Raw genomic sequence first — 9,636 nt, 5'->3', positions numbered from 1 at the left:
ATATATATATATATTATAGTGTTATATATATATATTAATAATAACACAGTATGACATTAAATTAAGTGATATTTATAGCTAAGAAAAAGAGTGCACCATTTAAAGAAATAATAGAAAGTAAAATATTTAAATAAGAGGAAACATCGGTCGTCTGGCGTATTAAATGTTTAAGGCACTCGACTAACATAGGGGTTTGCAAAAAAACAAAGTCTATTATCAACGCGTTTCTACCGAGTCAAAGCAATGACGCAGAGTTCTACCGAGTCAAAGCAAAGGTATAAAGAGCTTAACCAAGATGCGGCAAGGTGGTTGCAAACACCCAAACAGTAAAGAAGCTGTTCTACACAATTGTCTACACTAAAAAGTGCATTCAATAAGTATCCCTATTAATAACACAAAAATTTTTTAAAATTTAGACATGTTGAAATATTTTTGTAACTTACGTTACAGCATAATGTAATTTGGCCGTAAAGTGGCTCATAATTCAATTAAAACAACAAATTAAATCAAATGCAATATATTTATTCATTATTTCATTAACATCTAAGCACTTAACTATTCAATAGATCACAGTAGGCATCTTCTTTGGTGACAAGACGGACGGACGGACAGCATAATTAGTAGATGAAATGATTGTTCTCACTCATGAGCAACTTGAGAGTTTACCACTTGGGTTGAAGTTGTCGTTTACCCTATAAAAAATAATGAATTAGTAACAAGTTTCATAAAATATACTATAATAATAAATTACCTGATTAATCATTCACCCCCGTCTTCCAAGCAACCTCAGTAAAATCTTCATAGTAAAACTCAACAAGTGGTATTTATAATAACTGCTTAAGTTAGTGAGGTTAGTCATGTTATTGAGTTAATAAGAGTTAAGTTAATCATGCATAATTATAGGCAGTTATTAAAAAAAACCACTTGCGAGTCATTCACGTGTTAGAGCTTCAGGGCAGTAATAGTTGGATCGAGAAGATCTGCAAAAAAGAAAGAAACATTTTAGGAATGTTTCCATTTATGCTGGTATGGATAAACACATACCTGGTAAAATGTTTCTGGAAATATTCCTGGCGAAGTAGTGAGTGCAGAGCAGCAGTAGTTGTAAGGACCTGAAAAAAAATGAACATGTTTTTTATTGTTCAAATTTATACTGATTTTGGATAAAAACATACTTTTTAGATTATTTTCAAAGTGATTCCTCGTGAAGGGGTCAGTGTGCAGAGCAGTAGTTGCAAGGACCTTGAAAAAAAATAAACATGTTATTTATTGTTCACATTTATACTGATTATGGATAAAAACGTACTTTTCAAATTATTTTCAGAGCGATTCCTGGTGAAGGGGTCCGTGAGCAGAGCAGCAGTGGTTGAAAGTATCTGAAAAAAAAATTAACATGTTATTTATTGTTCACATTTATACTGATTATGGATTAAAACGTACTTTTTAAATTATTTTCAGAGCGATTCCTGGTGAAGGGGTCAGTGAGCAGAGCAGCAGTGGTTGAAAGTATCTGAAAAAAAAAAAAAACATGTTATTTATTGTTCACATTTATACTGATTATGGATTAAAACGTACTTTTTAAATTATTTTCAGAGCGATTCCTGGTGAAGGGGGTCAGTGTGTAGAGCAGCAGTGGTTGAAAGGACCTGAAAAAAAAATAAACATGTTATTTATTGTTCACATTTATACTGATTATGGATTAAAACGTACTTTTTAAATTATTTTCAGAGCGATTCCTGGTGTAGGGGTCAGTGTACAGAGCAGCAGTGGTTGAAAGGACCTGAAAAAAAAATAAACATGTTATTTATTGTTCACATTTATACTGATTATGGATTAAAACGTACTTTTTAAATTATTTTCAGAGCGATTCCTGGTGAAGGGGTCAGTGAGCAGAGCAGCAGTGGTTGAAAGTATCTGAAAAAAAATAAACATGTTATTTATTGTTCACATTTATACTGATTATGGATTAAAACGTACTTTTTAAATTATTTTCAGAGCGATTCCTGGTGAAGGGGTCAGTGAGCAGAGCAGCAGTGGTTGAAAGTATCTGAAAAAAAATAAACATGTTATTTATTGTTCACATTTATACTGATTATGGATTAAAACGTACTTTTTAAATTATTTTCAGAGCGATTCCTGGTGAAGGGGTCAGTGAGCAGAGCAGCAGTGGTTGAAAGGACCTGAAAAAAAAATAAACATGTTATTTATTGTTCACATTTATACTGATTATGGATTAAAACGTACTTTTTAAATTATTTTCAGAGCGATTCCTGGTGAAGGGGTCAGTGAGCAGAGCAGCAGTGGTTGAAAGTATCTGAAAAAAAATAAACATGTTATTTATTGTTCACATTTATACTGATTATGGATTAAAACGTACTTTTTAAATTATTTTCAGAGCGATTCCCGGTGAAGTGAGTCAGCATTCAATTTTATTCGATACTTGGCCATTCGATACTCAACAATTTGCTTGATATGATATCTTGTGGCCTCCATATCCATGTGATTTTATCTTGATGATCAGAAATAGAATGTAGAAATTTACTAGCAGTTTAAGAATTGCACTTGGTTTTATATGAAATGCATTAAAATTAATTGAAAACAGTGAAAATTAAAATTTAATATGTCAATAATTTAATGTAATATGTCAAATCCACATTGCATAATCTCAAATGATTCAAACGACCACATTATTTTTCAATGGTTAAATAGATTAGTGTATTAGTATTTGTTATTATTAATAATAAAACTACTGATGCTACCCAACTAATAAATTAACCCACATGCAAGACATATCGTGATCATTCGAATCATGAAATTCAATGCCTTAATGATTTTCTAAATTTCTAAAAGTTATAGTGACAACTAAAGTATTGATCAATTAATATCTTGAACAAAATCATCGCTTAATAAATCTATTCGTGCCAAATGCAATTCCAATAAATACCACATTCAGAGCGTCACAGTAACAATGTTCGTATAAAAACTGAAAGACTCTGGTAGCAGCAAACGCAAACCTACCCGCACCTGCAAAATACACAAATTATTTATGAATTTAGTCGATTATACATACATTATTAAATGTAATTGTTGATGCGTCACCAAAGTTGTCTTCGTGTGCTATGCAGCGCTCCAGCGAAGCATAGAATAGTCTTTATTTGCATCTTTATATCCATTCAAATTGTAACTATTCTTTGTCAATTTGTTGTTCAAATTGTAACTTTTTTTCAAGTAAAAGAAATAAAATTATGCATTGAAAATAAAAAATGGCTCTCATCGAAAAGTAATTTTGCTTTAAAATTTTTAATGACATGATGATTGTGGTCCAATTTACACAATACTTCTGATCTATAAATTGAAGTGAATTAGCAGATGGTAATGATGTAAATAAGACTTCAAATTAAACGATCCGTATAAATGTACTCATAGTAATTCTCAAAATGAATTATCAGTCATTTTTTACTTTCACAACTTTTTACTACCACTTTCGATTATTTCTTCTGCACAATGACCGCCAGCCATTCAATTGTGAACTCTTGTTCAGTCAACAAAATAATAGTATGTAGTTTTATTTAACAGTGGGCACCAAATGATGCAAAATAAAATAATTAGATAAAATGTATCCGGCGTACGTCTTAGACAGTAGTACGACTTGAGCAAAAACTACATAAATCGAGCACACGTTTTCCAAAACAAAAAAACAGCAATGAGAAAAGATTTTAATTAAATCTAAAACATCTTAAAACTCGAAAACACGAAATGAAATCCGAGTGAATCCGCAAATAGAAATATAATTAGCACAAGTGCAACGTACCAGGTGACGCTCGCAGGTGACGTTCTCCACAGGCTGCGAAGGGTCAGGCCCGCTCGTCCGTGTTCGACGACGTCTGGTTGTGTTCTTCCAGCAATCGCCACGATGGGAATGAACTCTTGCAATGACAAGACAACTCCCTCTCCCAACTCCTATAGTCGCAAAGCATAGATGTGCAAAAGACTTGTAGACGTGCGACTGCAGAGCGTGCACGTTCGCTCGGTCGAAGATGGCGTTTCAGAAACTCGAACGCCTCTTCTGTTTTGAAATCGAAACGACGTTTATTTGAATCTTCAATTTTAACAATAAGGGTTTTATAAATTAAACAACGTATATTTCCATTATTTTAACCATACTCCGTTTACCATATTCCATTCTTTTAATAAACTCTCTAAAAATTTACACTGCAATGAATTAGTCGTTGGTTATTGAAATAAATAAATTTGGTGTAGAATAAATTTTATTTTCTTTCACTAACCTGTGTTTTACAGTACACTTGTTTGCTTTTCCTTTCTCAGGTATAAAATTTGTTAAATATTTTTACATTTTTAAATATACAGACAAGTTTTCACTGTTTTATTTATATATTACTCATATATATGAATAATTTTGAAATTTATTAACAAAAGCAATTTTCTAATAAAATCATAATAGTTTAGTGGAATTGCATTTAAATTTTGATAAAAAATTTAGTTCTACATTCCTGCAACACGTGAAGCAGTAAATATTATATAAATACAAACATACAATTTTTTTTCAAGTTTTAACTTATTGGTTTACAATAAAATTACTAATGATGATACAAACTAGCCACAAAACATTTGTAAACTAACAAAGTTAGCGCAAAAGAGTCTTACTGTGTACTTATTGAGAGTAGAGTTGGTTAAATATTTTGAAATATAATAAAATCAAACCGAGGTCAAAAAAAAATTAATTAAAAAAATGTTTAATATAACATTTTTCTTTAAATTTCGTTTATTTTAAATAATCAAAATTAAATGACATTCTGTGAGAGAACACAAAATAAGTAATTTGAATTATCTAGTGAAAACAAACCACTCCTTTGCAAAGTTGAAAAACAATTAAATGAATGACATATAATAAATACTACTTTTTACATTTTATGATTATTTTAATTGATTATAACAATTTTTACAAGTGTATTTCAATAAAAAATTATTTTATAACTACTTAAGACTAATTTTATAAAAAAATTATTACAGTAATCTATATGATTACATATTGATTTTATGAGTTAGTATAAGTTTTACAATGAAACAAAAGTTTAAACAAAATTTTCATTTATCAAACAAGTTTCAAATCTAAATTTACTGCGATCATAATATATAATAATAAACTACACAATTCAAAATTATGTATACATGTGTTAATTATAAAAATATTCTTTAAACAGCTTAAATGGTGTTCATAATAAAATAAAACCAATTTTCAAAATATAGAAAATTAAAAATTTATTTTTAGAAATGTGATACTAGATATATGTCGAAACACACACACACACACATACACATCACAAACATTATAAAGTTTTTGTATATATAAAAACGCAAGTAAATATATACACACTGTAATACTATGCTATACATAAATTTAAAATCTTGTTTAAATACACGTTGCATAACTTTAGCTTTTTTATGCTTGTAAAGATAATTATATATTTCTCAAATTTATATTACTGCAGGCCAAAATATCAGACAAAAGTTGGAAATTTTGAGACTACTCTCCTATCCTGATAGTTACCAGAGCAACGGGGAACGTGCAGGAAAAATTATAGATTCACTAAAGGTTGAATACATTCAAACGTTGTTAATATTATTTATATTTTTATTACTATTTATTCCTCCAGGCCAAGAATCCTGCCTACCATCTAGATTTCGACCAGCGCTTCAACGCGATTGCCAAAATGTTCTGCGACTCGGATATCGTATCTATAGATTTCACAAATGGAATAAATAAAAATAACAGTGATGGTACTGTCACCAAATACGATAGTGCTGCCATTATGAATCAGTGTGTCCCCAATGTTACAAGTTACTTTAAAGGCGAATGGAGAAAACAATTTCCTGAGGAGAATACAACGTTGAGAAAATTCTACCTGGATGTCGATAAATAAATTACATAAAAAAATTAATTAAATTTTAATATGTATATTAGATAATCCAACAGGCGTTGTCCTGTACTCACGTCTACAATTTTTTACAATCCTCTATTTATATTTACAGTTTACCTAAAAATAATAAATATGTTTTTTAAATTACTCTTCACACCAAAATGCATATACATCAATATAAGTGATGTTAAATGTTCTTAACTGCTTTAAATAAAATGATGAGTCTCAATTTCTACACTAAATTGGAAATTAAAGTCTTTTAAACGGTACAACAAATTCAGAAAAAATTAATATATAGTATCCGCGGTAAAAGTACAATACTACTTTGGATTTTTTCTAATTGTTCCAATAATGTTGCCTACAATTTTTAAGGTTTTTAGTAATTATAATATCTTAATTACATTTTTCTTAGTAATAATTTAAAACACATTATTACCAGGGATCCCCAGCGCCCGCTTTGCCAATTCCCTCCTATTATTTTACCTGTTTTAACCATAGACCTTATATACGAGGTCTGTTCAAAAAGTACCCGGAATTTTCGTTTTTTCAAAAAAATATTTATTTATTCGTCTACATTAAACTGGTCCCCTTCAAAGTAGTCCCCCCCAGATATAATACACTTATGCCAGCGTTTTTTCCAATTTTCGAAGCACCCTTGATATTCACTTTTTGATATGTCCTTGAGCACTCTCAGCGATTTTCTTCAATCGAGGAAAACCGCCGTCCTTTCATGGGTCTCTTCAACTTTGGGAATAGGAAAAAGTCACACGGAGCCATATCTGGTAAATTTTTGCACTTTGCAACACTTTATTTCATTTTTTACGCAAAATTTAATACAAATTCTTTGACTTTTCAATTCTTCCATTGTAAAAATCGCCGAGCTCAGAAAAACACGTCGAACCTTAGCGACTACCACAGACAAAGTAAACAGTGAATATAGCTGAAAATTTCATCATACTTTAGGGGCATGTATACCAACACAATAAAAAAAAAATTTAACAATCAGACACTCCAGACCCGCAAAATTTAATTATTAGTAATTCCGGGTACTTTTTGAACACACCTCGTACATGGACTGCTAATACCCATACATTTCTCATTATTTATTATGTAATGTATATTATGATATTCAATTATTAAGATGCTTATTGTAAGACAATAAGATGAAAAACAAAATGAAGATATATTATTAATAACAATTTTTGATTATTTTCATTCATTACTAGTTTCTAATGCGTTCAATTGAAGTTTTAAAACTTCTCCTGTGAATAGAATTGTTCCACTTGTCTCGTCTTGAATGAAAAACGTAAAAGGTCTTGTTGCCGAGAAGAATACCTCGCGATCGTTGCCAAATTTATTGGTCAGGACAATTTCTAAAGAATAAAATGTAATATTATACACATATAAAGAAAAGACATATACAGGGTGCCTGTGTATGTATCATTTAATATACATCATTACCTGTAGCAGCATATACTGTACTTCCTTTCTCGTTAACTCGCTAACTTCAATGCCAGCCTTTTGCATTATGCCAGATATTGATAATGTATCTCCTGTGGCGATAGCCCTCTTGCAATACCAGGCAGTGAGGACTGAGGACGTAGTTGGACTCAACTGCAGGCCCATCTAAATAACAAAATTTCAATTTCAAATCGAATAATTCTAAATAATGATGCTCTCGATCAGTAGAGGCCTTACCTCTTTTAAAGTATCAACAAGTTTTGCTTTAAAATCAAACTTGTACTTTGGTAAGGTAACATTGAGTTCAACTTCATCTATTAGCCACAATTGCTGCCTCAGAAGTTGGGCGTTCAAATTCTGTTGTAAATGTTGTAATCCGTTTCTCAGAATGAATATCGCACTGAATTTTCCACCCTTTGAAGAAATACAATGTAAATAAAATATAATATATATATATATATATATATATATATATATAAATATTTACCTTAAATGGCATTCTTAAAATTTTCGCATCTAACTCTTTTGAGTCATGATAGAGAAAGACTCCTTGCTGTCTCATAAAAGGTACTGTGATTAGCCTAATAATAAAAATGGTGATAAATTGATTACTCCATTTGTTTATAGAAAACATTTGTTGATTTTTTTATAAATATATACAGACCGAATCAAAAACAGGCAACTCTAAGCTCTGTTCACAAATAATTTTTAATTGTATAAACTTGGTGTAAGTGGCAAGTTGCGTGAACTCTCCAACATGTGTAAATAATCCACTTAAATATAAAAAATATTTTAATTCAAGAGTACATTGCAATGTGAAAAACTATCGCAGATTATTAAATTTTGTACAAATTTTCTAAAAATGTTAGTTATTTTTTATAAATAGTTTAAAAGTTACATATTATTGAACAAGAAACAAACTGTAGTATATTCATTAAAAGCAGGTTCCAAAATTGCCAAAGAAATTTATTAATCAATAACTGAGAAACGACTCGTCGATCATTGTAAAAATTTAATCAGCACGATTCTCAAATAGAACGTTTGTAATGGTTTTTGAATTTTTGAATTTTCAAAATCGATTCACGAATGTAGGCTATATATAACGTGGACAAAAAAAATTGATTTTTAAATAGGATTATGCATTTTTAAGGAAACGTCGACTAAAGATGTAATTTTGACTCACGTAAAAACTCACGCTGCTCTTTTTTTCAAACTTTGATAATATTTTAAAAATTAAAACAACTTACCATAGTGTCGAAATATTTAGTTATTTTTGAGACCGTGATCACTATCGGCAATAAAGTTTTAAAAATATCATCGTAACGAAATATTTAACAATTCAACACGAAGAAACGATCCGACCGATCTCTTAAAACAAATCAGCACGATCCCCAATTGATATCTTTTGAACAGTTTCTGATTTTTTAAAATCGATGCAGGATTTCTGGCTAATACATGTACGAAAAATTTTACATTTTTCTGTTGATTAGAAACAGATTGGCCGATTGTTGCACAAAACTGAAAGGCGCTTGTCATTATCTAGTAACATCAAATGACTTTTAAAGTTTTGAAATGGATTTAACCGTTTTTGAGAAAACGTTTGCAAAAAGTCAAAAATCGGCTCATGCAATGCTGGATTACCCGGCAAATTTTTCAGAATGTTAAAATTTTAAATCCGAAAAATTGTCACGGCAATTTATTTTAAGCATTGATCCTGATCTCGATAATTTTCTATGAGATAGAATGTTATTCGTTTTCTAATCAAACTTATTCATGGGCGCCTCATTAATATTTTTATTGATGTATTGGGAAAAATAAAATAAAATTTTTGGAAGAAATAAATAATTTTATAATTTTTAAAATAAAAATTATTAAATTGATAAGCTTTTTTGGGAAAAATATTGAAGCTCTGTTCATTTCTTGCAACTTAGTTAAGATGAATCTTACATACAAAACCCTTAATATGGTTTTGAATAGTTTCATATTTTAGTTCGGAAATTAACATACCATATCAATTGTTATTTTATGATAATTTAATTATTTCGTTGTTCGTATATATTTTTAACTTCCTCTAGGGTAAGTTATTGTAATCGTCCAAAAATCGAAATTGAAAATGTTTACACTTCTCGAGATTTTGAAGGTTTCTGAACATTTTGGCATACCTCGGAAAAAATAGATGTATGTATGTATGTATGGATACAATTTTTCGTCCACGTTTTCGGGAGCACGGATCAAC

The 9,636-nt window shown here is 30.0% G+C and overlaps 1 long non-coding RNA gene across 2 annotated transcripts in view; it reads right to left on the bottom strand.

Annotated features, from left to right (window-relative positions):
- Nucleotides 1–3,925, bottom strand: part of LOC113372345 — a 38,424-nt gene extending 34,499 nt beyond the window's left edge. Inside the window, exons 1-14 of one of the 2 annotated variants that reach the window (XR_003366756.1) lie at nt 3,812–3,925; nt 3,019–3,024; nt 2,378–2,509; nt 2,111–2,180; nt 1,978–2,047; nt 1,845–1,914; nt 1,711–1,780; nt 1,576–1,646; nt 1,441–1,510; nt 1,307–1,376; nt 1,176–1,242; nt 1,045–1,112; nt 752–980; nt 571–692 (exon numbers count right to left, since the gene is read on the bottom strand). This is a non-coding gene — a long non-coding RNA (uncharacterized LOC113372345). Of the gene's footprint in view, nt 1–570; nt 693–751; nt 981–1,044; nt 1,113–1,175; nt 1,243–1,306; nt 1,377–1,440; nt 1,511–1,575; nt 1,647–1,710; nt 1,781–1,844; nt 1,915–1,977; nt 2,048–2,110; nt 2,181–2,377; nt 2,510–3,018; nt 3,025–3,811 lie in introns of those variants that run through there. The other variant, XR_003366757.1, reaches the window with a different exon arrangement.
- Nucleotides 3,926–9,636: the final 5,711 nt, after the last annotated feature.

This window comes from Ctenocephalides felis, unplaced genomic scaffold (assembly GCF_003426905.1).
Source record: "Ctenocephalides felis isolate EL2017-DRISC unplaced genomic scaffold, ASM342690v1 CF-g0.4_SCAFFOLD_01604, whole genome shotgun sequence".
NCBI classification, from domain to species: Eukaryota; Metazoa; Arthropoda; class Insecta; order Siphonaptera; family Pulicidae; genus Ctenocephalides; species Ctenocephalides felis.
The sequence above is the reverse complement of the archived record's forward strand: the minus strand, read 5'-3'. Positions and strand labels throughout refer to the sequence as shown.